Here is a 24,800-nt window from a genome sequence, read left to right as displayed (position 1 = left end):
TATCTTCATAATAGTTACAGGAAAAATATTTTGTTTCCAGGAAAAAAGATCATTCATCATGGTAAAAAGATATTAATTCAGGCATATTTAATCATATATGCTTTATATACTATCTTTCTGAAGGATCACAAGATGACGTACAAATATGGTGTAGTTAGATTATGACATTAACATGTTTTCTGAGTGCTTTGTAAAAGCAAGATCTAAGCAGGTTTTGAGACCATAACAGTGCTTTAAAACAATTAGAAAAAGTACTTAATTGAAACTGCTTTGAAATATTTTGAAAATTTAGTCTGATCTTGTGTAAAATCAGTTTCCTTACTTATCATTTAAATTTGATGGTTAAGTCGTTTTGTAAAGATTGTCAAGAGTCAGGGCAAGAGTCAGTGAAGGGGAGGAGAAGAGTATTAAGTAGTAGTGTATAAGTTCTGTTTTTACACAACTAAACATACTTTCCCATGGTCCCTTTTCTCCTTTACAAAAACATCCTCTCTTCTGACGTAACACCCACAAAGACTGATGCAGAGACATTTGCTACAGAGCACAAGTTGGGTGAAAAAAACAATTTCAGAACTTCACCTGCACATGGGTAGCAACACAAGAGGCTTTTCCTGTTTGAAATGAAACTTAACTGTCATAACTTTGGCTTTTCGCCTAAATGAAGCTGATATAAATTTTGTCAGCACTGGTGTTTCTGCAGCATGCACATCCAAACACATGCACATTGACACACACAGAGGCTCATGCATAGATGAACAATGGCAGCAAGAAAAGAAAAAGACGAAAAAAAATTTAAAAAATTGCAACTCTCATTTTAAATCCAAGTCTCTTTGACTCCAGTGGAGCTGGGCTAATTTACACCAGCTGAGAATCTGCTCTTGTATTTATTTTAGAAAAGACGCAATTTTGTCCTAACAAGCAGTTTGCAAGGCCTACTTGATTGATTTAGTTGACTCTGGCTTTATTACAGCCTAATGTGTTCACATCACTATTGTTAAAGTTGTTTCAGCACTTCTATTATTACTGCCTAGTTTTTGGCATTTAGAAGTTTATAATAATAATAACAGTATTTTGTACTTTTATAGCATCTTTCTTATGAGGAACTCAAAGAGCTTTGCAAACAATAATTACTCCTTACAGCCCCTCGATATAGCAGATTATATTGTAGCACATTTTACTAGCAGTTCAGATTCTGATCTCAGTTCACATCAGCGCACATGCAAACTATCTACGCTACGAATGTCGTTTGGATTCCTTCTGAAATAAAAACAAAAGCAGAAATGCCCTTTGCAAGAGCTGCCGCTACCCCAGAACAAAACTTTACGGTCGTGATTCCCTTTCCCCAGAATTAATTTTCAAAACACTGGGTTTGCTCCAGCACCCGCTCTCCTCTGGGCTCACTGTAGCAGCAGAGGCATGGGGAAGCTGGCTTAAACAGATGATGAGACATTCCCTTCTATAAAGAAAATTTCTCCTGGCTCTACAAAATCATCTCTTCTTATTTCTACTGGGGTCTGTACTGTAAAAATAAAAAAATAAAAATGAAAAAGAAGAATGCTGTTGAGCAATCTGGAGCAAGATGCTTGTTATTTTTAGCAGAAATAAGAGAGATTCTGAAGCTACTTTCGTTTACACTGGAGAACAACCTAGTCCTATATTTGGTGTTTGGGACTAAGAAATAGACAGCCAAACATGCTCCAATTTGGAACTTAATTACATGTGGAAACCAGACTCTCTCAGTTCTACGTGAACTGGTTGGACTGGGGCTAAATCTTTGCACTCCATTTCTAAGAAGACATCTAATATGTCATCAGACTAAAACAAACAAACAAAAAAGTTTTTTAAAAAGTGTATGCAAAAAGTGCTTATCACTAAGATTTTTTTATTCACTGATGTAAAACACAACAAAATAACAAATAAAAAAAAAAAATTAAACAAAGATCTGAATTTAACTACCCAGAATGAGAACTGTGTATAACCTGATTTCTTTGAATTACACTGTGAAAACCAACTGGTTAAAGAATATTTTCATTTCAGACCAACCTGAAATTTTTATTTTAAAAATACTGACATATAATATATGATTTCATTTTGAGAGCTTTTTTTTAAAGTCTATTTAAATCTAACAAATGCCAAGTAACATTTTTTGGAACTAAAAAATCATAAATTCTAAGAAAAAAACTCTTCCTCTCATGAATAGTTCAAGTTCACTGGAAAGTGCATTCTTCTAGAAAAAGAAAAAATAATCTAAAAAAAAAAAAGCCTTCTGTTCTGACTGGAGTGTGAGCACTCTAGAGTCTTATCGCTTCCATCATTATAAGAAATACATACAAAATTCAAGATGAATTTCCTATCATTTCACTCTTTATAATAAAAGTGTTTATAGAAAGGGAAAAGATTCATGAGATGACCCGTCTGAGCACAGATCTGACCTATACGCCCTTGACTGAGCTGTGTTAATCGCTGTGAACTCCTGTGCTATTAAAACTGGTATCAGACAAGAACTTCAAGTGCATCAACACTTTTCAATGACAAGCAAAAAAAGAAAAAAAAAAGATGCAAATACTATCATGCCCTTTTTGCAGCAATTTGACAGCAGACGATAATTCAATTAACCGTCCTACCATCCCCACTGCCACTGGAAAGAAAACATCTTTGTCAGGCTGGTAAAAAAACCTGAGGTTTCATGGAGTAAAAGTCACAGCTTAAACACAAGGGAAAGCCTCAGCCTCAGTGCTGAAACCAGTGCATGTTCCGTCCTTTATTTCAAGAGCTCCTGATTCAGCCATCTTAATACACAGAGCAAAACGTTGTCTCCCAAGGAACTGAGTGGAAATTTTTCATTACCTTCTGTGACACTGGATTTTTGGATTTTGGATTCATCTTAGAGAGAAGCATAAGGATGGTTCTACAGAACTTTGAAAATACCTCACATCAATCAGTGTTTGAAAACTTAATAAATACCATGATCTAGATATTGGAAATTACAAGATCATGCGCAGATCTGGGAAACTGAAATGGCCAACTGATTTGAATCAGTGGGGAAGATTTGCCTGAAAACTGATGACATATAACCCTGTGAGTAGTGTTGATTATAATTACATGATTATAAATATAAGATTATAACTATATGATTATATTACATTATATATAGTGTAATTATAATTGCTTATAATTTACTTACAATTATCTCCTCTGGATTTGGCCCACAAAAAAACCTGAAATAAGTATTAAAGAGAATCTTTGGTGATCAATTACTTTTTGGAGTTAAACTTAACAGACAACTACGTAAAAAAAAAGACAAATGAAAAATCCACAAAGAAACATTGCAGAGCAAATCTTTTGGATTGATCTATTTCCTAGTCCAAACTCTGATTTAAGTGGTAATATTAGCATAGTCTGGAGGAAAAATAACATAATTGAGGCTTCAAATTGTTTGTGTTTACACACTGAAAGATGGTTGCAGTAGATTCAATTCAGAAGAAACATAGAGCAATCTTAACTCTATCACTTCTGACTGGAGTGCAAAACTCAAATCAATTACTCATAAACATTTGTGATAAGATTAATTTAATTTTTTTCTTAAACAAAGAGGGTAAATTAAAAGAATCAGCTTATTCCTTCCTACTCTGTAGTGACAAGATTAAAAATTAAATTTATACATATTTCATTTCTACATAATAAAGCCTTTTTGCAAAAAGAAAAAAATACCACAGTTCATCTAATTAAATCAAAGAAAATTGCCTGCAGCGATGCTACAGTATTACAATTAGATGTCTGCCAAAACCAGCCGTTTGAATTCTTAAACACCGCTCCAGTCTTAAATACAAAACATGGTTTTCATCATTTTGTGTGATATCACTGAAATAGGGTTTTTATTCATCATTATTACGTCAGCCTGGGATGCCTTGCCAGACTCATTACATATTTTATTCTGTCTTACAGAAATGTCGAGTGAAGTAAATACAGAATAGTTTTGTTTTGTTCTCTTAAGTCTACACATGAATTTTGGTATATAATGTTATGGAAATGAAATAAAATAGTTTTTAAAAAAATCTCTGCATTAAAATTTAAGTTTTGCATAATTAGTGTAATTCATGTAATCCTTAAATAGTCTTTGGAACTAGATATGAAAAGAATAAAAACCCAAGACACAACGATTACAAGTAGTTGAAGACGATTATTTACAAAAATTGAGGCTATCCACATTTCTTACACAGCCTAATCAGTAAATCTAATTTAGTATATATGTCAGTAGATCCAGATCCTGAAGGCCTGCACCAAATGCTCAGCTCACCCCCAGACTTCCTCTGTGACCTTCTGCAAGTCCCAGTTTTCCCCATGTCTGTAAAATGGGAGAATAATACTTCCTACCTGACAGGGGTGTTGTCAGGCTAAAATCCATGCAAGAGTATCAGACACTCATATACTAGATGTAATAAGGGACAGATAAAGAGACAGGCTGAAAACACTGAAGACTGGGTAAATAAGTTGCTATGCTACAGTAAAGGCAATTCATTTAAGCATCGTTTAGTGGAAGCTGACTTGAGTTACAAGTTACTGTTGACTGACAGATGCAAAAATGCACTCCAAAAACACTAAGCTTGATTTCAGAAAAACTATCAACCTTCAATTTAAAGACCACTCATATTTGCAAAGCTTTGTGGAACATAAACAGTAAAATAATGAAGATAATACAGGAGTGATGACTAAGGCTGCATGTGCTAGGACCTTCTTATGCAATCATATTTTACATGTAACTATGAAAACTACAACAACGTTCACCTTCTCATCGTCTCTCTGTCTCCCTCCTGTTTTCCAAGTTCTTATGCTCCATAGAGCAAGTATGTCTGTAATCTCTGCTGAACTCTCCCAGGTCACACACAGGCATACTCCCTTTAGATTCTTCCAGTTGACTCAACTGAGCCTGGGCTGAGGTAAAATTGTATGCAGCCCTCCAGGGAAAGTTCCCATTGACCATCTGATGATACTACTTCCACTGATGTATTAGAGGAAAATGTTCATCCTACAGTTTCATGCTTGCCTGAACAAAAATCGGTGCCACGTACAGGCTCAGGATCATGAGAGTTTTGCAAACCACTTTGTACAAACACATATGTTTCTGAAGTCTTTCTCTAGATGAGAGACAGATGTTCTGTGCTCTGTGCACTTACCTTCCGCTATCCTCCATATGATCAAAGTTGTTTAAGGTGAAAAAAATATATATTAAAAAAAATAGTACAAAAACATCCAGAGAAATGGATTATTTTTTTTTTTTTCATTTTTTTTTCTAGATTAGATGCCACAGGCAGGCGCCCAGTACTCTGGTCAAGTGAGCAACTCCTTTTAAATGACTCTGTCAGATACAATCCTCTTGCTTCATTTTGTCCCTTGCTGCTACTGTCTCACATGGGATTGCACGCACTATGAATGCCTGGGGGATCTATAGTCAAGTTTAAAAGCAAAGAGATCACAAAGACACTGGGCACGTTATAATAGCGTGTTTAAATGAGACCTATATGCAGATACATGACCTGGCAGGTGACCAAAGATGTCACCTCAGGCTGGACAATTAGAGCCTAATAAAAACAGATAGTGTTAAGGTTCCATTATTTAAATTCTGGTTTTTATGGGTTTTTTCTTCCGTACTTTATGTTGACGCACAATGCAACAGGTAAACTGTTGGACTGCACTAGCGAGAATGTTAGGATTAATTTGAATTCACTTATGCATAATTGAATAAAAGTTGTCCAATAACCAAAGTCCAATTCTGAGCCTTACTCAGGCACTTGATTCTAACTGCAGAAACTGTTGATAGCATAAGGAAGAATGGGAGTCTTAAGATGCTTTCCACAATAAAAGTGGACACTTGCATTTTGATTAGTAATCAATAGGATAGTTTGAGAAATCCATTACTCAATATTACCATGAAAGCTCACCATCTAATTCACCACCTAAAACCACTTGGTCTCTACTCACGAGGCATATTCCCAGAGGGATCCATCCAGTAGGTTTGCTTACAACGCAGCCCACAGATCTGGCTCTGACTAAAACGCGACTGGAAGGCAGTAAGGTCTCCTATTACAATCCCAAAGGACAAATGTTTGAAACTCAGGTTGAATTCCTTTCTCAGATTCCTGTCTGAGACTCAATTCCTGATTGCAGTATTTGTACATATCTGTAGGGTCTCATGTTTCTTCATTCCTGTGGCAATGAACCTTTGCAGTACAAGCTTTCAGCAGTATACCAATATCCAGGCAGGTCAGCTGAACATGTTCAACTTCGACGAAAGGTCCATATCCCATTTGGTATGCTGTTCCATCACATTCTCCCACTCATCACCACTCATGATTGAAAATTTTAGCAGAGATTTTTCAGCAAGCAAGAAAAAACTGGCAAAATAAATCATCAATATTTGTTTACCTTGTACCCTTTTTGCCAGCCCCCAGACATTTGAAAATCCAATACTAACAGAAAAGATAAAGAATAGCAAATTACACTTAAGAAACACAGCATAAAATCTATACAATAAACTTGTAGAGAACTGTGCTGACTTTTTCACTTACCTTTTGCCTATATTGCTCTGATTTTGAGAGGACACAACACAGAGTATTATTATTCACACCTTCATTCACATTTATGTAAAAAGTGTGAAAGCAAGATTTTAGTGTTCGAACAAATATTTTGTAGCTGGCATTTTTGTACTATGTTGTGCTTGTGGGAAAGTTTGTGAGATTGCAGAATTTGCATCGTATTATAATTACCAAACTCTGTAGTAATTACTGAAATTCAGTAGCTTTTGAGAACTTACAGTAGCATATAGGAGTTTCTAAAAGAGGAAAGTGTCTGAGAGTTAGTTGCTGGCAATAGTTGTGGCTGTCTATTCAGGACCAGAGAACATTTTTTTACAAACAAACCTCTTATATTTAGTACACACAATGTCATTATGTCACTGAATTCTGCTATTACCTGGACTGTGGACAAGTCTAGTCCAAGGAATGAGTATCAAAAGAAAAGATATGGTGACAGAGCTTTTGGCACAGGTACAGAAACCTCTCTTCTTTCCTGGGCTTCTAATGCATGCTTTGTAGAATAAAAACTAGAATATACACTAGCAGCCTAGTCACTAACAAAATTTTTCTAAATGAAAAGATGACACATAACACAGAATCATTTTCAGTGTTTAGAATTGAGCTGCGTTTCCCTTACCACCTGGATTAGTCTTAAAAGGATGTTGGAGTTGTCTATCCTCATACAAGAGCACTTTATGGAGTGAGCACGTCTTTTCTGATCAATCCTTGTCTTTCACAGAGTTGCCAGCCAAACTGTCAGAAATCTGTTGTATGTGTTTGTTCAAGGAAAAGTGTACTTCTTTGCCCTTCCCAGCTTTGTTCGGATAGCTGGAGAACTCTACCATCCACTGTAGAGTGCAGAGTTACCAGTGGGAAGTCTCCCCTTATCCTTTTGACGAAAGGTTGTTTAAGAGCAGTATACCAGACATGAACCAGAGACACACTGCAAGTTACAAAAGCAGAGCATTTGGGGGTAAGTATAACACTTGCAGAGACTGAACAATAACAAAAGTAAAAGTGAACCATGTTGTTATGTAATAAAGCTTAGCACTTTTCATGAGTTAAGGATTACTATTTGCACATTAAAAATAGAGAAGACCACAGAGACCACTAAAGCTGGGATTAGAATGCGTAAAGCCCCGAATCCCAGATCTCGCCTTCAACCACTAAACCACATCTTCTATAGTCAGACCTTTTTTTAAGTCATGGAGCTGCTTATTACTCAACATTCTGCAAGTACTTAAGCACCCTGCTGAATCAAGGCCCACCTCCTGGAGACCAAAGCCCGCAGTTCTTACTCAGGCATTTATCCTTTGTAATCATGTAACTGGAATCTGCCTACAGTAAAACACACCCTTTTTCTGCACTGGAAAAATAAAGTCATTAGACCCTCCAGAGTTCATAGCCATGATTTGTAGCGTATCACTCCAGTTTTAAGCCAGAATAACTCCACTGCACTCAGAACGATTGCGCTATTTAAAAGTGGGAGTAATGTAACAGACAATCAGGTCCAAAGTCCCCAGTCAAATGGCCATGCAGTCTTGATGAGAATATCATGCTTCCTCATCATAGAATCATAGAATCATAGAATTGTTGAGGTTGGAAGGGACCTTTAAGATCATCGAGTCCAACCTTTAGCCCACCCTGACAAGAGCCACTTCTAAACCGTGTCCCTCAGTGCCCCATCTACCCTTTTTTTAAACACCTCCAGAGATGGTGAATCCACCACCTCCCTGGGCAGCCTATTCCAATGTTCAATAACCCATAATCAGCTGTGTTTGGTCCACCCTGCTGCTAACTGAGGTCTATATTGATACATTTAAGAGGCACAAATGGTATCACTGAGAACCTGGCCATGCAGTTCTTTTCCATTTGATTGTATTTGATTTGCAAGAAATAATATATTAACTTGCATTAAATAATTACCCACAAGCTGGAACCTGGTCCTGAGACTCTGACATATGAGTTTCTAGTCATGCTTAGCTGGCTATAATTTTTCATCTGGAGGGTATGTTCACTATGCAAGCTGGATGAACGGGTTATTTTATGTTAGATCTCCAATGAATATCCATCATTGGCTTTAAAGAAAGAAATAAAGAAAATGTATTGGCTCGTGTAGACTCTGTCTTTCACATCTCCATTTACTCAAGAGCCATTTGAAGTTCTCTTTGTGTCTGCTGAGATAAATGGCCAGCTGGCTCCTATGCATAATGCATGCATTGTGGCAGGAGCAGGGGTATTTGGTAACCACATGTGTGATGACTTGTGTGAGATCCAGTCACCTGTGTGCTCATGCTCCTTTAGTTTGTTAGCCCTCTGCATCTCTTGCCTATTGTCCACAGTATGTAGCACACTGAGAAGGCCAGAGTGGTTGAAAGGACAGTTTTGACCTCTTCGGTCTGCTTGCTGGTGCAATGATAAGCAAGTTTAAACCCTGTGTTACTCCAGGTCCTCTTAGAGTGGGCAAGAGACAGATTTCATTTAATATAGAAGGCTGCAGAGGCAGTGTTTACCCATACTATCATTTAATTTGTTCAACATATTAACCCACTCTTTGGGGCCACACAGTGGTTGCCAGTTAAATCTTGCATCATAGGTAGAATTGCAGCGAAGACTGTAAGACAAAGTATTATGGAAGACTTGTCTATATTAAAGGTCTTCCAGTTTATTACCGTCTTAGTTGCACTCTAAGGTGCTGTTCTGCCATCTCCTTGTTAACACATTTCAGCTGAAATTCACTGTCAAGCTTAAAGTATATGCTTCTGAGGATTTGTGTAGAAGACCATGCAATTTTTAATGAAGAGGTGGAAAGCTCTGGATAAGATCGATGTAGGTGAGGAGTGCCATCACTGTAGTATACTCAGGCTTTTCCCAGATTTGAGGAAGCCTTTCCTTGCTTGGCATCTTTGGCTCAAGATGTTGAAGGGAAGGTAAGTAAAAGATCCCAGAGGCGGGCAGACCTGACAGGAGCGATATGCTTGCTCTAAGTCAGTTGCAGATACTCAGTTCTCTAATGTGTTGAAACTTGTCCGCTGACCCCTCATTCAGCCTCCCATCCCCTAAATCTGCTCCTGCTCTCAGTTATTTTGCTGACATAATCATCATGGTTCCTACCATACCTTACCACACAAACTCTACAGAGAGGGAAATGGGAGGAAACAGAGGGAAATGCTTCCATCAAGTCTGCCTCCTTGGCTACAGGATCCCTGCTTGAAGCTGCTCTTGCAGCCACCATGGGAAGCAGGTGAGTGTGCGTTAGGGTGGCATTGCTTCAAGTGCGGGAAGCTGTCCTGCTCCTGCCCCTGCCCCTGCCTCCCTGCCACTTGGGCAGAGGACATTCCCCCATCAGACCACCACGCATGGTCTTACGGGGTGGTAGTCTCAATGCTGTTTTGTACTTACTGCTGTCTGTCTGGGGCAAATGGAATCAGAGATAAATAAGCCAAAAGTCTAAAAGTCCGGATGGGCTGCTGTCCCATTTTCTGCTGAAAGCTGAGCCCACAGAAGGGCTGCCATTAACTTCGAGGCACCTAAAGGACAAGTCTTGTGCATCTTTGGGCCAAGCAAGTTCTCTCAAGTATCAAAGGAGAAAATCAGACCCAGGAAGAGGACATCTGAGTTTGTCATCTGCCTCACAAAATAAAATGAAGCAGCAGCTGAACTCTTGTAAGATTATAAACAGGGCGTCATATCCTTTTCTAAATACACAATACATGGCAGATCTCCCCCAGCACCACCCCCGCCCACACAGACATACACATGCTTGATCCGTGAGCGGTTTTGAAAATTTGGGCGGTAGAAACGTTTGTCACACCCACAAGCTATAACTGAAAGAGGGGAATGGGAGAAAAGCCATCCATTTTGGCTTCACGCTAAATTATCAGCTTCTTGGTCTCATGCCAGCTCAGCCAGCTTATAATAATAACTGGCTCTGGGCCAAGGCTTTTTAGAGTGAGAGAGAGAGAGCGCACACTGCTTTCTCTTTCTTCAAAAATATTTGTTAATAATCTCTGTATTACTCATAATCTGTGTAGCTTAATTAAATAAAAATGTCTATTTTAACTTCCCTGCTAACGGAAAACTGGAGGTGAAATGAAATTATTGGGAGTCCAGAATCAGTCTGGATTTCGAACATGAGACATCGCAGGGACTGTTTGTAACTGGTTTTCTGGTTAGGGCCCCTGCTACCCTGAGACCTGAACATAAACACTCACATTTTGATCGTGGATGGCATGAAAACAAAAAAAAAAGATTAAAATCTATGATGAAAACATACTACTATATTGAACCTTGACCTGTTATCCCTGAAGATATACCACAGTGCCTCTACATGATATGGTAAACTTTAAGAGGACTGACTTTATCTGAAAGACAAAGTTATGATGATGCCTAACAGGATATCTTTCTAATTTTAGCATGAATCCGGTCAAACTACATTCTTAATGGCAAGGGCTGAAGGAGAAGCAAAATTCCTCTAATTCAAACGAGTGTACAAGAACTGTCAGGTCTCACTTACTTAAATTCTATTTCCTCTGGTCTCTTTGTTGGTCTTATTATTATTATTAAAACCCCTAGAGATGACCTGCTGTGATTGTATAAAAAGCCCCTCATGCATCTGAGGTGCAACCACAAATAATAACAGTAAGCATAAGCAAAGCAGAAATCATATTTCATGCCTTTTGAACATAAAATACAGCAAAAAGGAAAAGAACATATACTAAAGAGGTTTCCATTAGGTTGCAGGAAGAACTCCCAACATTAATGTAATGATAGACGAGCTTACTGGATATTTTTATTGATGTCTTACAACTTGTTCCTTTTTCAGATTAGCTAATATTTTATCTTCCTCCTGCAGTGCAAATGATGGTCCTAAAAATTGTCCGTATACAAAAGTCCTTCTCTTGGGTTTTTATAGCTACCCATTGTTATAATTTGTATTAGATATTAAATCTATTACCGCCCTGTGCTGACCTGCGGTAAACCTATCAAGAAGCGTGTTAGGCATATATCAAGAAGAGGGTGAAGATCAGTTCATGCTGGCCATGTCCCCAAATCCCTGAACGTTGAACCTTGTTATCATTGACCTTCTTTAAGCCTTTTTGTAGCCAAAAGCTGCCTAATTGGGCTGCATACTCTTCAAGAACAATTTTTATCTTGAAATTTCCAGCACCTCTTGTTTTCTTTCTTCTTTTACAGTATTTTTAGTCCTTCTACTTTGGGGGCTGTCACTAAGGGGATGATGATATCACAGGAGGCATTCAGCACTTCACAAGATTAGGTCTCTGGTCGCTGCCAAAAATTGGAAGGAGTTGAAGACTCAGAAAAAGATAATAAAACTTCCTTCTCTGAAACCGGGCAGATACATAGCAAGCTGAGCTGCTGCAGCTGCCATAGCACCTTTCTTTATTGTAATTTCATTCTCATTTATCACTTAAATTTTTTGGATTCTATCAAAGACACCATGAATGTCAAGATCACTGAGGTGCAGACTATTTTCTTTGTTATTTGTACAGTGCCTTGCAGAATTGAGTTCTAATTCCTGATTAGCCTGTACAAACCAATGCACTATAATAAATACCAGAGATAATAATAACAACGTAGGAGCGTGAATTGTTTTCAATTTCAGAAATGTTCACGTCCCATTATTAGTCAAATTTATACAAGTTTCTTACTTTAACTGGATAAGATTAATCCATTTCCAGTGGACAAACTGCACAAAAGGGTGTTTGCATTCTCCAGGTGTAAGCACAGAGAAGCACAGTGATAGTCTTTAAGATATGACTGTTGACAAATTTAATTCTGTGCAGTTTTTCTAGAAATCTCATTATTTTCATATTTTTTCTGTTAAAACTTCAGCTGAAAGTTAGGCCCTGAGTCAGAGAGGATGTGTACTAAGAAGTTTCCCTCCCAGGTGAAATTGGATGCTTCGCTCTGGTGGAAGCCTCTCTGTTTTATGGACTGCAAGACAGACTCTGACTAACTTTGTGCAAAAGTTGGAGAGTTTATAGGTTCAAATGTAAGAAGCACTTTAGAAACTGGACTGCCACTTTATAATGCCATTGATTAACAGTGGCAGAGAACAGATGCTATGTATTCTCTGGTAAAAGAGAAGCCAAGGTGGGAAGGTAGAGCCTGGGTGCCAGGTCCTCCAAGGCACAAATTGCAAAGGCTGCCCTGCAGCAGAGTGCACTGGGTTGGCAAAGGCCTTGCGCAGGGAAATCTCAGAAAGCCGGAGGTGCTCCTCGGGATGCTTGTGGGGGACAACGACCGTGTCCAGGCCTCCTGGCACAGCTCCTGCTGCGGCGTAAGTTAAGAGAACCAGTTCTGAGAGGCAAGTGAGTGTACAGGGCTCTCCATGCAGAAACTGCGATTCCAGTGGTGGCTTGTGCTCATTATATAGTGTGAGATCACAAATAGAAGTTTTCACACTTGCCCATCTGCCACCAACTGACTCTAAAGAGCTGGTGAATCATACGCTTAAAAGAGGGCGAATTTTTCCCCGCTGCCATTGGAATGTGTTTTGAAATTAAATATGCACAGTACAAAAGCTGAATAACAAGGTTGTGCTGATCACACCAGACACTGTGTATAATGCTACAGACATGAGGGTCAAGGGTCTAGGCCAAGACCACGGCCCTTAGTCACGGCATCAATGAAAGCTGATTCTTCCTTCCCCTTGGTGTCCCTTTCCATGTCTGAAGAGCCTATTGAAAGAAAGATTTCTTTGAGAGGAGCCAAGGGAAAGAAGAAGGGGAGGGGGAGAGGGTTAAATAACATAAATATGGTGAAAAAATATTATTTTTGTGCTTGCATATGGTACTTTTTTCTCTCTATCTAGCTATATGCATACATTTTCCATTTGCTATTTGTAATTATGGCTTTGGCTTTACAATGTATTCATCAGTGACACTGTGATCCTTTTGTTCTGCTGCATATTAAAATGGTTCAGAAGATAGATTCAAAAGGTCTCAGGTTCCCAAGAAGGAACATAATAGGGGTAATGCATGGCAAGAACAGTTTCTGCTTTCTGCAAAACAGGAATAAATAAGGGAGCTATTGCATTACACTTTGTGTACAGTACTGTACTCTCTGTCAAAGTGTTAGACAGATTCTTATCCATTGCGAATACTAGTTCTTAACCTGATTTACGTCTTGAAATCATTTTTAAGGTTCCCTGTGCTTAGAATGGAAACCAGGCAGGATTTATAGAAGCATTATAAGCACATTCTTTTTGTGAAGAGCAATGTTAATATGATCATTTTGGTCACTCAAAAAAAAATAGAAAAAAAGGATGAAGGAATGTTTTTGTTTTTCATTCCCACTTTAAAAGCAAGTTTTCTTTGGGTGTGACTAATCTACATGAAGTATAACTGTATCCATTACCCATTGTAGGTTTGTGCAATATGTGACAGCTGTTTGACCCTGTCACTAAAGTCTCTCTTGCCATGGAAAAGAGACAGGAGTATGCTGCAGTGAAGATAAAACACCCTTTATTCCGACTGCTGGACAGAATCAGACTCCTTGGTTCTCTGGTTGCCAGAGAGACTGCGTATCCTATGCATCTGCATGTTATTGCAAAAATCTTTCCAACCCCTGACCTATATAGCCCAGTGGTGGAAGGAACCCAGTACGCTACAGATGTCAGATCTCAGCTGCCCCAGGACTCAACTTTGCCTCTGATATGCTACCTGATTCTCTGGAAACATGACTCCAGCACCCAGGCTTAAGGCAAGATTCATCCACATTGCAAATTAGGACGTGGCTATGAACATAGCCGCATCGCGCAGGCTCTGTGATGTGAGTAATATTTGTTATGCCTCTGATGTGTTCATATCTACCTGTCAGCCTTGTGCAGTGGTGGAAGAATAGTCAAGTGTTCACCCAAAACTCAGTGTTTTACTGTTGCTTTTACAGTCTTTTCACATGAGCACGTGACTAAGCAATGCAATATTTGAATGAGGATACCTCAGCTTGCCTTCACACTACTAGGTCCCAAACTGGAGGCAGTATTGCTAAATCAGTGAGACATTGAAGCTAATTTGCTTCATTAAGAAGCATCAACTAATGTGTCAGTAGGGGCTATCCTACCTGCAGGACTTTGTGTCTCTGTACAGGACTGGGTTTAAATTATACCAACTTAGTCCATGCTGGCTGGGCCTCCCTGTCAGTGCCTCTGCACTGCACTTTGGAGTCATGACTTTAGGACTGCTGGTCCTCAGTTTCTCATCCATAAAACAGATACCAATACTTTTTCCTAACTACCATTTCTTGTTGGCCTAATCATATTAAAAGCAGCAACAACATTTGATGAAGGGCTCCATGTTAGTTATTATTTCAGGAAATAATGAATATTCTGTCAGTTATTTGTTCCTCCTTACCACGCAAAAGCAAGTGATTCTTCCCACCCCTTCATTTTCCAGACCCTACAAATCTGGAAGTGATGAAATCAAACAAAAACCATAAAAAGTATCCAACAGAGGATGAGGAAAAGATGGGCTCAGCTGCTCTTAAACATCGCAGACTCCAAAATATTTAAGCACATGCCACATTTTAACAACATGTGTATCCTTGCTGACTTCAGTAAGAGACCTTTAACTTGTCTTCTTTGGGGAGTCTGAAGATCAAGACCACATTTACCATGTGGCACTCATGTTTAGGACAGTAAAAAAAAAGTAAAAAATATGTTTACTTAATTTCTCTTCTTTGTGTCTCTTTGGAATATAGCTGCTATGGATGTTTATGTGAAATTAATGTTGGTTATATACCACTGACATTATGGTTAAATAATTAGTGTTGTCTCAGTTGCTAGTAACTTGCTGTTATTCACTCTCATTGTGAGCTTCTTTCCTCCCCAAGGAAATTTGGACACATGTCTGAAATAGGAATGACTAAGTAATTTTTCTAGGCATGATTTCTGGTAGTCTCACTTGTGCCTTTTTCTGCTGATAGTACAGCTAACTAGAAGGAAAAGTACTTACCCAGTGTTCAGAGCTGTGAAGGACAGAAGCCAGCTAACCAAACAATCTTCCTAATTTCCCCCACCTCAGCCTCCTCTCTTCCTCACACATTCAGCTTCTTTTATCTTTTTCTCTATCAGCCTTGCTTATACTTGTCCCTGAAACACTTGAGCAGGAAAGACAAATTTATATTAACCCTTCACCATTAAGGTAAAAGTGGTATCTTTGATGTACTTATATACTTAGGCTCAGGCAAACTACACATAACCTGGAGAACATGTAATTAGGTGACTGCAACCTTTCCAAAGAAGCTCTTTCCTTCTGTCTCTTATAAATCAGCAGTGCTTTTCATGTATCTATATTCTTCAAGGATGTGTTTGAGGGAGAAGCTGGATATGGTGCTTTTGTGAGGATATTGCTCAAACCTCTTTCAGCTACAAGATTCTACCTTGCACAAAGGTAGGAGATGATGATCAGCTTATTGGTGGTATTTTACACCACTGAGACCCAGTTTTACTTCAATTCTGCTCAGCTCTTGCTTGGAATAGGGAGTCTGGAGAGGCTGTTGCCACACACTGATACTCGTCACCACCTCACCTCAGTGACTCCTGCAGGAATTCAATGGGAAGTGGGAGGTGCTGCCTTCATGGTGTCCTGCCTGTGAAAAAATTAGCTCCTCCTCCAACCCCTGGAGGTCCCACAGGCTCTGCTGCTCAAAACATAGCTGTTAACTGTCAGAGATGGAGGTACGATACTTGAGCATAGCACATGGCCCTTTGAGAACTTGCGTTGTGGCTTGCTCTGTTCATACGCCAAGGTCTGCATTCATTCTACTCATACCCTCCATGAAGCAACACTGAGCCTGAAGAAATACAATGCTCTTTAGGCAGGATATATTGAACAGGGCTCATTGCTGATACAACTACATCATGTCCCAAAGTATGGTCAGAATAAGTGCATCTCCACACTTCATCTACCCTTTGTAAGTTTGCTGGTAGGCAAATGCTCATTCTCTTTCCTCTCTAAAAAACACTTTATCTTCCGCTCTTTTGTATGCTTGTGGTTCGGCGATATCACTATGAGTCACACAACTCTTACCTATGGCTACGACTTCCTTGAATGCTTTGCTGTTATGAACCTATGTAGGACATTTCTTTGAGTAGTCTTATAACTTCTTTGGAAGAATTTCACATTTGAAATAGTTTTGCACACAGGTACGCTGATAGCTTTTAATTCGAGTGGATATATATGCTCAGGTGTTGAGCAATCTTTGCTGTAAACCACAGCTGAACCAGTTCCAAGAACAGATAGGTGAGAATAAGGGGTACTATAAAGACCTTGAGAGTGCTGCTCTCAAATGAGGTGTTGCATAATTTCCCTACATGGAAGTTATTATCTTGGGAAAGTACTGCCCCAAGTACAAGAGATGGAATCTTCTGTTTCTTCTGATCCTCTCTTGCTATGTAGGTCTTTCCATTTACGGAGAAATATAAGGTCCACAGTCATTTGAGATGATCATTTAGGGTTCTCCAGGAGGCCTTTAAAAGGAAGTCAGAGAAATAACAAACCGAGGGACAAAATTCATGTCTATTTAGCACATTAACTGTTGGGGGCATGCATAATAACAATCTACTACAGCAAAGGGGAATTCGTGTGGTTCAGTGGAACAGAGCGAGAGGTGGAAGTGGTTCTCTCACTGTGAATGGGAAGAGTGCAGAGCTGTGAAAGGGGAGGGAAACTCAAAAATGCAACAATGCAACATACAGAAGAACATACAAAGCTGCAGTAAAAGAGCTGCCCCCGATTGACCTTCTTGCAGTTTGAAGCTGGTCATCCTACATCCTAGTGTGTATGGAGTTTGGAAACATTAAGCACTAGAAAAACATAAAATACTCTTACAACCACGTATGCTGCCTAGAGAAACTATTATGAAGAGTTTCTCATTTCTGGTATCTGGAGAGGTTAGTGACAGAAATGACTGTGGGATGAGTAATAAGTAAAAATATCCACTCAGGCTGATTCAAACCAATATGAATTATGTCTGAGTCAATAATGAGCGTAGGACTAGGCATACTGGACTTGATTTTCCTCTCACTTACAACACTGAAAATTAAAATTAATTCAATAGACTACATACCACTTGTAAAAGTGGGAGCACCTATTTTCAGTCTGTAAGATCCATATTAAGGAAGAAGCTGTGTTTTGTAGTTGGGTTCAAAACACTGGGTTCAAATCCCAACTTTTGTCTCAAGCCATTAATCTCTGTGCCCTGTCACAATCCTTTTACTTTACATGCACAATCTGTTCAGTTCAAAAGGACTCCAAGATAGGGACTTTTCTTGCCTAAAATCTGCTCAGATAGTGCCCAACACATCTGCACTGGGTGGAACATGCATGTTACAGTGGGAATGAATCCAAGGTCTTAAGGAAGACAGCTGAATGAGTGGTCGATAAATATATCACCTGGTTCAGTGCTTCTTGAATGAAACATATATATAACTTTGGTTTCTTATCATCTTTTGGACCCATTGTCCTATTATTTACTTTTGCTTTTGTTATTTCATTGCAAATAAAGAGATCTTTGTTGCCCTGTAATCTCTGACACTACATGGTACTGCGACTGAAGGAATCATAAAGGGCTAAATTAGAATACACGTTACCAGCCACTGCTGGTACAGGCTAAAAAGGAGGAAGATTGAAACTTTTTTTTCTTGCATTTAAAAAAAAAATATCCTCAAATACTTACATCATGACTTTTAAAGACATTTTGAATTTTTTTTTAATTTAACTTCATTTAGTTGAATATATGCTGTTTGCTACAGAAAAGCAATTCCTTTTCATGTATCTTTAAAGTCTTTTTTCCCCCCTGTATATTATCTCTTTCAGTTTTGTAAAACAATTACAAATTTTAAAGTGCACAGATTGCCTGGGTGTTTTTAAGTTGAAAAACAATTGTGCCTTGATGTGTTGGTTTGATGAATTCCAATGATAAGGCTACTTACCCCCAAACCCCTCTTTTCCTTGTTATGATATTTTAGAACAGAATTTTAAACAAATATCTTCCTGTCCATTCTAGTGATCAGTCTCAGAGAGAAACTCAGCAACAGTCTCAAATTCTGTGCATGAAAACAAAGGGAGAAGAAGGGCTAATGGGTAGTGTGCTGAGCCTGGGTCACCATTCAGTTCCTCCCTAAGCTGCACTCTTCCTGTGTGACCTTGGACCTTATCCCACTTCTTGTTGCTCGGTAAAGCAGAGGTAGAAATACTTGACGTTTCACAGAGGTATTGTGAGAGAGATAAACATCAAAGTCTGGGAGGTGCTCAAACACTACAGAGATAGAGACAAGATAAGTACTGTACATAGAAAAAACTCCATTATATGACTGAAAACCCCAAACAACAGGGCTTTAATCTTTAGACTTACAGTTTAAATAAAGCCTTGTCATATCCCATTGTGTAGTTTTCATGAATGTTTATTTCAATAGCCCTGTTACAGTGACCATCTGGAATCATTCAGTCGTACAGTACTACTCCGGGCACTAATTAATTTCTTAAGTCCTGAGAAGAAGGGCCCGAGCCATAACAAAATCTGATCAATGCAAGACCTGAAGGAACCGGTCAGCTTGGCTGATATGAAGCTCAGGCAGGAGAGCTGGCTTGGTATCAAATTGACATGGCTTAAGGAGTTACTGGGCACCCACTAGGCTCTGCGACCTCTGCTCATATACTCATTTTACCCATGGACGATGCAAGGTAATATGACCTACCTAAGCTGACTTTCAGTGCAGGCTAACGGTATGCATGCACTGATGAATGTTAAGTATTTAATATGGAAAGATCACAACAATTAAACCAGTACAATTTTGTGTGTACAAAAGGTTTTTAGTTCCATGCCACAACAGCAGCTAATCAAGAGTTAGTCAGCATTTCTCACTGTTTTCCTGATGCTGGAAAACAGGCCTGTATGTTCACTTCTCGTTTTCTCTGACTCACCCTCACTTCCAGAAGCTTGGAAGGGCCAGGAAGGATCAGGCTCCCTAGGCCATCGGATCACAGATCCCTCATGTTAAGGTGGGTTCAAACCTCTAGATTCCTCAAAGCTTTCTTGTAGGGTCCAAGATCTCTCTCTCAGGATAGAAACTCTGCTACAGCAAACAGCCTTTCAGTTGTGAAGACTATGGTGCCATATGAAAGTCAAAATAGAAAGGGATGGCAGAAGGGGAATATATGCTACAGTAGCATTCTTTGCTTCGGATACAGCCCAGTTCAATGAGAAATTCAGAGGGGTTTCATGACATCAAATGTCAATAAAGACCATTAATAAGTTTGCATATAGACAATGAAATACAATTACGGAATAGCAAAATAAATAGTAAATATAAATAATCATAATTTGAGCTAAAATGGCTGATCACAGTTGCATTCTCCTGAACTGAAAAAATAAAATAAAATAAAGCAGTGTGACTTTAAAATGACAAAGACATTAGCACATTGCTGCTCCGATGAAACACGGTAGAACAAATCTGATTGGAGGCTGGTCAGTTTGTGCCTGATGCCTAATCGAGAGCTTATTTTTTACCACAGTCCCTAGGGCACTGCTTTATCTTCAAAGCTTGAGCCAAGAAAATTCACATCTTCAAGTTGTCTGCAGGCTGTTTTTCTTTCTTTCTTTTTTTTTTTTTCCTCCCCTCTCTCTCCCTCTCCAGATCTCCATCCTGGCTCAGTTAACAAACCTATTAATCCCTAGTCAAGTGCATACATGCAAAACTCTAATGAAAGAAAGCAAATGTGGAAGAAAAGGAACAGAACTCCACAGATCAACACCAGCACTACTGTCTTCCTTCTGGTTTCATCTCTGTGTTCAGCAAAATTTTATGCATGCATATATTTTCCAACAATGTGGCAAGATGTAGCTTTGATACATCTACTTCACTGTAAACTGGGGCCAATAGCTATCTCACATAAGTGGCCGCTACTTTGTTCAAGAGATACCATCAAAAGATAGGGCTGTTTCATGAGCAAATTTTCAAGATTCCAGTGGTGTGCTATTAACAGAAATTCTGTTGTGAGCCAGTAGGTTTTGGGCAGTTGATTCCCATTTGTGTTTTAGAAAGATTTCTTTTAACTGGTTATCAGTATTTAAGCAATATAATGGGGAAGGAAACAGATACCAGAAATATCTTTTAAAAAGTACCTCTTGCAACTCTGCCTATAAATTAAGCAATTAAATATGTAAGATCTATGGTTAGACACCTACAGACTCAATTGAATAAACAACAGTCTAATAGGGTGAATTAAAACTACACAACTCATACCAGCATGTGAGACTGAAGATACCCATCAGTATATTCTATTGCTTGAATGTCCTAGTGTTTTGAAAATTTAACCCACTGTATGTTTAGGGCTATTTATCCCTTCCCTTCCTCCCACCCACCCCCCAATTATTTCATTCCTCTGGAATGTGACTTAGCGTGGAATATTGAATCTCTTCATTTCAGGGCATGCAGTGTTTACCTGTAGCTTGTATGCTACTGTATCTTAATGGGATCTTGAGGGAGGGTTCAAGGTTATTTAGTTTCCGTGCTTAATTCATTCTTGAAGAGGTTTAAATAGAGACTGACAGCATGCTAATGTTTGATAATCATTACCATCAGCTAAGGGGAGAATCAGTGATCACCTAATACTTCTGTTAGTTTTAGAAACAGATCCCGTGACTGAAACGTCGAAGTCATTAATCAGCCCATAGGATGATCTACATAAAACAAACTACATCCCCTCAGCACATAAAGCATGTTGTCTCCTGTTCATGCATGTTATCTTCCAATTTACATTTTATGCAGATTTGCCTAGCTCTATGATCTCCGATCAATTTTCTGGCTTACAAGGATGTTTTAAACATTTCCAGCCCCTTTCCAGGTTTCACCATTTTCATCTGCAGTTGAAAATGCTGCTGGCTGAAGCTGCAACTAGGAGGTGGCATGTACCGAGGTGGGGGGGGGAAATCCCTGTCTAAGTGATACAAAGAACAGCCCTTTGCTGGGAGAAATCCTGTTCAGGAAGGGCTATTAATGAGAACCAATATGCTAGCACTACTGTTAATATAATTTTATATTGTTTATATTACTTTTTGTACTGTTTACATTAATTAAGAGTATACATAGACAATAAAAAACAGAATTACTATTTGTTGTATTATAGTATCAGTCTCAGTCATGCCTACAATTTTTTCGTACTTGAATTCTGTAATTCCACAGACAAAAAACAGTCTCTGTCCTAAAGTGCTTGTAATTGAACACAGCACTGGATATCCAGATTGTTCAATAACATAGGTAACACAGAGACATATAGTTCAAAACATACGTATGGTGGGCTGCATTATTAATACCATTTAGCAAGAAGAAAACTGAGATACAAGTGATCATAAACTGATATTCCCACATGTTTCCATTAATCTGGAGTCTGGTATTATGCCATCTTCTTATATCTGACCGATTACTTTCTCAGGGCTATAACTTCTCTATCAGTTCAACCAGCAGCCTGTTTCTGGTGCTTAAGGTCTTGAGATTGCTCTCAAGTGACAAATGATGATGTATGTACACACAGTTCACTTCTTCTCCCTTTGACGTTAACTGGACTGGGAGATGCTATGGCCCCTGGAAATCAGGCTCTTTGTTTTTCAGCTTCGGCAAGAGAAGAGAGGCATCCTACTTTAATAAGAGTTTTTAACATTTGGTTTGGAAGTATTTTCTGACTTTCACAAGCCTACAGAAAAGACAAGTCTCTTGACATGCACCTTGTGCTTTAATCACAAGAACATCCTTAATTAGAGGCAAATTCTGACACTGAGTCAATTAGATCACTTGTGGAATAAGGTAGTCCTCAGTGAGAGTGACAGTGGCAAAATCTGGTCCTTGATAAATGAAAGGCAATGCTGAGAACCTCCCTAGGACTTTGATGAGAATGCACACTAACTCCCTTGTCTAAAAGTCTGAAGCTTTCCTGCCTTTCCTTATGAAAGTAAAGGATTTCTAAATATGTTCTATTATTATTATTTATTTAAAAATACAGTAAATTATTCATTTTCTTTTTATTCTTATTTGAATTGAAAAAAGTATTCACATTTCTGATATTAACTGGTTGTGATTTTCAAAGCTGCAGAAGTACTGAAGGAGTGGAATTAAAAAATCTTATCTTCCATTCATTCACTCACATGGCACTCACCATTGCTGCAGTTCTCCCAACAGTTCCTTTTCCTAACTATAGGTTTGAATTATGTCACCCTCTCCGTTTAACACCGCATCTTTCTATGAGAGATGACTGCTGTTCATTTGTCATCTTTATTGTGTTTTGTGTGTTTATTTGTTTCCCAAAATACCCCTTACCATATTTCTTTTTACCATTGGAACAAACTTGTGATAATAGAGCTGATTCTTTTGTCAGCACACGGGATTTACTAGATCACTATGCATCTCAAATATTGCTAAGAGGTTATAGAATTTCTACAAGGCATGGTAGAATATCATTTATTTTCTGTGGTTTTAACCTTTTAGAGCCAGTACATTGATTCAGAGTGAAAACAGGGTAAATATTTTTAGGAAAAGGAACTACTCCCATTTATCATTGATAAATTTCAAAATTCAACATTTCAACTTGCTCAGATCTATGGTTAATATTATGCATCCCTTCTGCTGAAGCAGTCACTGCAGATAGCTCAGAAGCTCATCACTCCCCAGCTGCAAGCTGACAATTTATTCAGCTTAAGATTGTATGTCACCAATGAACATTCCGATCACTTGTAAAAGGTAGCGCTCTAACCTTAGTAATTGCATAAGCTCTGGATGGGTCTTCTGGCTACAAGACATTTTCTTACAAGCGGTAAAAGTTCCCAAGACTACACAAAAAAGAAGAGATCAGTGGAGACACCGCAGTGATTGTTCATACATTGGGAAGAAATGCTTCCTCTGGAGTGGAAAGAAGGCATAAGGGGCCAAAATTGTAATGAAGACATGGAGTTATAACAGGAATAAATTTAGCTCCATGAGTTTAGATGAGCAGCCTGGACAAAATGGTACGTGACAGCTCTTTGGAGACAGGTTTTCCTCTGAGTCTGTACTGCCACTTTAGCACTACATGTTTTTCTTAGCCCTAATCATATGCAGTGCAAGAAAGAAAAGAAACTCAGCTGCTTCTAAGTGCTGAAAAAGACAGTAGCTTTAGAGATTCAGATGAATGGGTAAATGGTTGGATGGACAGAGACTAGAACCTCACCAGACAAACTCCTCATAATTTGGGCTGGACAATTTTCTGATCCTTTTTCTCAATGGGTTAAAGAGAAGCACGTGGCTGTAATACCTGGGAAAAGTCAGGCTCAATATCGTGGTGTTCTGACATTGACCAAATCTCTTATCCAGGACAGTCAAGATTTTTCACCTTTTGAAAAAGAAAGACAGAGTAAAGAAAATTTTCTCCTTTTTCCATTATGTCAAGACTCCAAACTAAAGTGAATGCCAGCTCATCTTAGTTAACCAACACTGAGCTATTGCCATTCTAAAAATATTTTATGAAGGGTTAGGAAAATCCTGTACACTGAAGAAAATAAAAATAGCAACTGTTTTCAAATATAGAAAGATTGTTGTTTACGACAATTATCATTGAAAGATCTAATTAGTTTACTCTATTAGAATTCTGGATTGACACTAAAATAAAATTAAAAAATCTTCCAAAATGATATTTTTAAAAAGTCTCTAATCATCCAACCAATAACAGAACCACAATTATTAAGTATAAGAACTTCACCGTAATAATGAGTATCTCCTCAGAGGTTTCCTTTTTGCAAACAACACTTTGCTAGTATTTTTACAATACATTTCAATTTTAAGCAACAAAAGTTGTACCTCTGGATATTCTTTCAATAATCAAAAGCTACTAATATAGGCAAAAATATTCAGATTTTTCTAACATGCTTTTTGGTTCTTCATTTTTAAGCGTTTGCATATGCAGTTGACTTCCAGGTAAAATTTTAGACATTTGTCCTCTAAATATTGGAAGCTGGTGCCAATAAGGTGGTAAAGAAACAACTACTTTGATTTAGCCTTGCAATTTACTTTTGGACACAAAAATATTGCTATACCTTTAATATATGCAAATTGCATGAACACGGAGCACAGGCCTGAGTCCTTTGAAAAATTCCTCCTTAATCTGCTAGACAACCTTGGTCGCGTATTTGGATAAAACAGCAAAATTAATGGATGAAGGGAAAGCGACAGATGTA

Source organism: Larus michahellis, chromosome 4 (genome assembly GCF_964199755.1).
Source record: "Larus michahellis chromosome 4, bLarMic1.1, whole genome shotgun sequence".
NCBI lineage: Eukaryota > Metazoa > Chordata > Aves > Charadriiformes > Laridae > Larus > Larus michahellis.
Note: the sequence above shows the minus strand (reverse complement) of the source record.